Raw genomic sequence first — 6,463 nt, forward strand, 5'->3', positions numbered from 1 at the left:
AGGAGCCGAACCTGTGCAATAATAAATACCTACTCGAGAAAAATACAGATTTTGCATATAGCGGTGAGTAGGGTCGAATCCATAGGGACTGAGGATAATTAGTTTCTTCTAGAGTTCAAAGTATGGGGGGTTCTTGGATTAAATGCTAACTAAATAAATTAAATGCGAAAAATAATTAATTAAAAGAAATAATTAAGAGAAACTCTAGCCAAGGATACACTTCAGAAATGGTTCATGCACTGATCATTGATGCAGAAATAATTCCAACATTTAGTAATAGATTAGTTATAGTTGTCATGCACGCGATAAACAACCAACCCTTCCTTAATTTCTCGATAGCTAAGGTACGACCGTTAGCTATTTCTCTAACCCAAAAATAACCCTAGGTACGACCGTAGGATTTAATTTCTAGATTGCATTAATAATTAGAAAGGCCCAATCCTAACCAACAAACACGCTACGAGGGTTTGTTTAAGCTAGATCATATGCTCCCCTGACATAAACCCAATTACGCCAGTTGCTACTGAGGTAGAGATAACGAACAATTACGGATTCAATTACCCCTATTTAGCAAAATAGCCTATATGAATAATTAATTATTACGCACTAATCAATCATACACAAGAGCTATAACAGTTAAAAGCAGGAAACATATGAACACCAATAAATGGAGGAAACAATTAAAATAAATTCGATCTCACAGTAATTGTTGAACCAAATCTTCAGTTGTCCCCTTGACTAGAATTGAGAGGTTAGTCCTCCATTAATGGAGAACAACCATGCGAAAAAGCTAAGAAGAGAAAACTAAAAACTATGCTAAAAGCTGTCTTAAACTATTCATAAAGGCTCTCGATAAGAGCTCTCCCCGAAAGACCAAAGTTCCCTCCTCTAAACAAATGACTACCTCTCTCCCTTTTTGGTCTCTCAGATGATAAGGAAAAGATAAGACAAAAAGTCAAGTGCTACCTAATGTCCTGTTTTCTCGTTTCCTATTGCTAGTCAATTAGCTAGTACAATGCACTCCTCATCAGCACAAAGAAAAGGAAATCGTTTTCTTCTTCTCCTTGTGGGCCAGCAACCGAAAAAGGCTTCCTTGTAGCACCATATGGGGCCCAACTGTTTGAAGTCTCAATTGTATAGTGGAAAATCCCTCATTTTTTGTAGTTTTCTGTTTCACTTCCTGAAATTGAGTCCAATACCAAATATAAGTAAATATTAATAATTAAAACAATATTTGGCAAGGATAAAGGGGAAAATTAACAATAAAATAACCAACAATTAACACCCTATCAATTCCCCCCACACCTGAATCATGCTTGCCCTCAAGCATGAGAACAACAATTGAACACCAAAATTTAATAATGGCTATTGCTCCAACTACCGTATTGCCAAGGTACCCAGAAGAACATATATCAAGCATCACAGGTTAAAATCAAAGAAAAACCACCCGGTTAGCTTCCCAATCACCAACTCCTCCAATTTAAAGCAAACTAATCTAAGGAAAAGGAATGGTTGCTCACATCTATCAGTAAATGGTCCAACTATTAATCAAAATCTCGACATTAAGATCACAAACCGGCAAGCTGACTTGTTCAAATACTAACACAATCTTTATTTTATTTTTTTCTTTTTTTTTGTTTTTTGTTTTGTTTTGTTTTTTTTTTTTAGTAGCAAAAGACTTAGTCTATAGCCCTTAGAGCCTTTTGACGCGAACTCCAACATTTGATAGATGGAGGAGCCCGGTTACTCAGCTCCAATCGCTACAGGACCACGCACTCATAGTAACTACTACCTTTTGACGTGAGAATCGACACTTTAGGTGAAGATCCCCGGTTACTCAGTAGTAACCACTAGCGGAGTACAGTCAACTCTTATTCACAATCATATAGCACAATAACTAAAAATAACACAAAAATAACAGCAACCGGTCTCAAAATTCCAAATATGGAGAACTAAAATTAATAACTGGACCAATTCACATGAAAAATGCCAACAATCATTCCCTATGCCTAGAAAAGTTAACCAAAAATTGGAAAAAGTTAAGCAATTATTGATATTCACCAAAGAGATGTTCCTGAACTCAGCCACATCAACTTGATACCTTTTTATTAATAAACTTGGCAATAGCAGAATTAGAGACAACAATCCAGCATCAAACTTGGTATTCATATGAAGACTGACCACTAGAAAAAGAAAAGAAAATAAATGAAAAAGGAGATAAATATCAAACTAAAACAAAGGAAAAACCTCTAGAACCTAAAAACTAAAAATACTAGCACCCAAACTGACCTCCCCCCCCCCCACCTAAATGACACATTGCCGTCAATGTGATAATGTAAAAGCAGAAGGAAGGAGAGGGGCGACGGCACTTCCCTGAAGTCATCAAAATAGGGGCGGTTCAGGTGGAAATTGTGGATCAACTCGCATCTGGAGCTGGTGCCATTCGTGGCTTCACCATGGACTCTAGATATCACTCTAAGCAACAAGAGACTACAATTGCCAACAAATAATGGAAGCCGGAAATTCAAAGCAATAACAATTTTTAAAGCCTTCCCAATGAGCAAAATGCACAATTCAATCTCCCACAGATTAAACCAGACCCCAACACTTATAGCAAATGCAATCAATAAGTACTTATGGACCCCATGTAGTCACATTCAGGATCAATGCAGTCCAAAAGTGCAACAAATGCTCCAAATACCCCAAGCAAGTCAATTAAAGGCAACCGATTTCAACAAGCAAATGCAAACGGCACATTCATATCCCAATTCAACAAATAAACGGAGGAAAGCAGCCACAATACTAGAGCACAGCTCCCAATAATGCAACAGAACAACAACTCGAACAAACTAGGAACTGTGCTAGTGTCTTAATAAATCAACAACTTTCAGCAATTAGACACAATCGGACCGAATATCGTAACAACTGTCTCCAATTGGACAGTCAATTACCCACTTCAACCTGCTAAAATTAGCAATTGACCCAAGAAAATGGCACCGCCAGCAACAACAGTTCAGAAGTTGGACAGAAACAATTCAACCACAAATGCCCAGTAGTCGATTAGGCAACCAAGAACACATGAGTAACAAATATTATGTAAACTACCCTCACCAGTACTACTGGTGCATGCACAAGGAAAATTGAAATCAAATGGCCAACCCAAGACATGTGATAAAGCCAAACACACCAATCAGTACCACTGAATGGCAGAGAGTAACACGGGACCCAATTGACAAGTAACTCCCAAATTACCCCCAACAATTTCCAAACAAGTAAACTGGCACAAAAGTCATCAAATTTTATCCCCCAGATGCAATAGAAATCTCAAGTAGTCAAAACCCGAATAATATTCAACAATATAATCAATACCAGAGACCACCCCCAAATGGGGTAGCAAATAAATTGAATTCCACCCAAAATTAACCCCAGAAAATGCCCAAATCACCTCCTGCTTGTATCCATCAAGACACCCAAGACACAAATTCCAGAAATCTATGTTAATCGGGGGAGAAATTACAATACCTCCACCTATCAATTTTGATAGGTGGTGATGGCGTAGCTGGACAGAAAAGCTCGCGGGAGCTCGAGGTGAAGGTTCGTGGCTGGTGTTGTGCTGGTGCAGGTTGAGTCGAGAAGAGAGAGAGTAGCGGCGCGGCAGTGCGCTGTGGAGTTGCGCGCGTGCGAGGTGGAAGACAGCAGAGCTGCGCTAGCAGCAATTGCGCGACTGATGATGAGTGAAGAAGGAGGAGCTCGCGTGTGGCGGTGGAGAGAGGAGATCTGGCGGCGGCGTGAGCTGGTGGTGGAGGCGCGCGAGCTGGATGAGTTGTGCGGAGGAAGCTCCTGGCGGCGGGTTGGTGGTAGCGGCAGGCGGCGGGCTGGGCAGCAAAGGGGAAGATGGGCGGCGAGCTGGTGGTGCGAGCTGGTCAGCGGCGAGAGGCGCGCGAGGACGGTGAGAGTGGAGGAAGAGGCGGACTGCAGCGGCGAACTGGTGGCGGACGAGCAAACTCGCGGCAGCTCCTGGCGGCTCTTGAACTGGTGGAGAGTTGGTTGGCGCCGCTGCTGAAGTAGAAATAAGGACAGGGGGAAGTAGAAAAGGACAGGGGGAAAGGGAAAAGCAGCGGGGAAGAAGGAAGAAAGAAAGAAAAAGAAAGAAAGAAAGAAAGAAAAGAAGAAAAGAAGAAAAGAGAAAAGGGAAATATTTTTTTTTTTTCAAAATTACTCCAACGTAAATCGTCCAAATTGGAAATTACTTTAAAAAAAATTTATTATTTTTTTTTTGTAATAATAAAATTTTTTAAAATTTTTTTTTTTTGAATTCATTTTTGGGTCGTCAAATACCGCGTGGGCACGCCAAGATTGTAAAACGTCCACTGACCATGAGACTTGAATTTAGACGCTTAACGCGTGCCCTCCTCGCGTGGGCACGCCAAGATTAGCTATTCTGGTCATAGTGAGGAAACATCAAGAGTGATTAGTACCCAAGTGAGAAATGACATATTTAAGAAATTGAACACAAAAATAACAAAATCAACAATTGGGTTGCCTCCCAAAAAGCGCCTTTCTTTAATGTCTTTGGCTAGACATGCTATGCTTGTTCACGGAGGATAAAATCTTGTAGCTCGTTTCAATGCTTCATCTTCAATGTGATCCTGATAACCCTCATAGATGGAGTAATCTTTGAGCACACGAGCTACGGTCTTCCATGGACTAGTTGATGGCGCCAAATAATCAAGCATTGATCGCAATTCTTCATCCACTCCTCCATCAAGAGCACTCAACGGTTCAAGATATTTGACCATAGCTACTCTTAACTTATTTCTGCCATGAGACTCAAAAACTTCCGGTATAACAAAATCAATCTCATTAACAGAAATCATAGAGTAAGAGTTAAGAAAATGCGGGTTAGGGAATGGAGGTGGTGTCACCACATTTGATGATTCTTCACTGGATTCTTTCACTTGAATGGGTTGCGGTTGGGGTTCCATTTCTTCCTTTTCGGCTTCTTTTTCAACTGCATCTGTAGATCTCCCATTTTGACACTCTTGCATCTCCTCATCACTAGTCAAGCAAATTGCACTCTCATTTTCTTCAAAATCAACAATGGTTTTCGAGGGCAATTCTTCAATTTGAGAAGCCAATCGATTTATTCTGGATGTCAATAGACATATTTGATCTGCCAGATTACTCATTGCATCCTTCATCATCCCATTTCTCATTTGTGTCTCCTGTTGGAATTGATATGTATTAGTAGCTATTGATTCAACTATTTCTTCAAGAGACATACCTGACATAGATGATGATTCTTGACACTCATACTGCTGAAAATTCATTGTTGTATAATTATAACTGGAGTTATCCCACCATCCTTGATCATACCCGTTTGGATTAGGGTTATACCACGTTTGAGACCAGGGTGAAAAATCTCCATAATTATTGAGTGGGACACTCAGATTATCTTGATATTCGGGGCACATACCGGTTGAATGATTCCTGGCATAACAAATTTTACAGGTTGCAGCAGCCATTCTTTCTCTAATAGAGTTTAGTGCCTCCGAATATACAAACTTAGCAAAAAAACTAGTCTCATCGCCTTCCCCGGAAACAAAATCCATTATATCATCAAAATACGGAGTGTTAGAAGCCATAAGCTATATAAAAAAAAAATAAGAGAAAAATAAATTAAAAATGAAAATAAAATGAACTCAAAAAGAAACAAATTAAACAAGCACCAGTCCCCGGCAACGGCGCCAAAAATTGACAGGAGCCGAACCTGTGCAATAATAAATACCTACTCGAGAAAAATACATATTTTGCATATAGCGGTGAGTAGGGTCGAATCCACAGGGATTGTGGATAATTAGTTTCTTCTAGAGTTCAAAGTATGGGGGGTTCTTGGATTAAATGCTAACTAAATAAATTAAATGCGAAAAATAATTAATTAAAAGAAATAATTAAGAGAAACTCTAGCCAAGGATACACTTCAGGAATGGTTCATGCACTGATCATTGATGCAAAAATAATTCCAACATTTAGTAATAGATTAGTTATAGTTGTCATGCACGCGATAAACAACCAACCCTTCCTTAATTTCTCGATAACTAAGGTACGACCGTTAGCTATTTCTCTAACCCAAAAATAACCCTAGGTACGACCGTAGGATTTAATTTCTAGATTGCATTAATAATTAGAAAGGCCCAATCCTAACCAACAAACACGCTACGAGGGTTTGTTTAAGCTAGATCATATGCTCCCCTGACATAAACCCAATTACGCCAGTTGCTACTGAGGTAGAGATAACGAACAATTACGGATTCAATTACCCCTATTTAGCAAAATAGCCTATATGAATAATTAATTATTACGCACTAATCAATCATACACAAGAGCTATAACAGTTAAAATCAAGGAACATATAAATACCAATAAATGAAGAAAATAATTAAAACAGATTCGATCTCACAGT

Source organism: Coffea eugenioides, chromosome 3, assembly GCF_003713205.1.
Source record: "Coffea eugenioides isolate CCC68of chromosome 3, Ceug_1.0, whole genome shotgun sequence".
Classification (NCBI taxonomy): domain Eukaryota; kingdom Viridiplantae; phylum Streptophyta; class Magnoliopsida; order Gentianales; family Rubiaceae; genus Coffea; species Coffea eugenioides.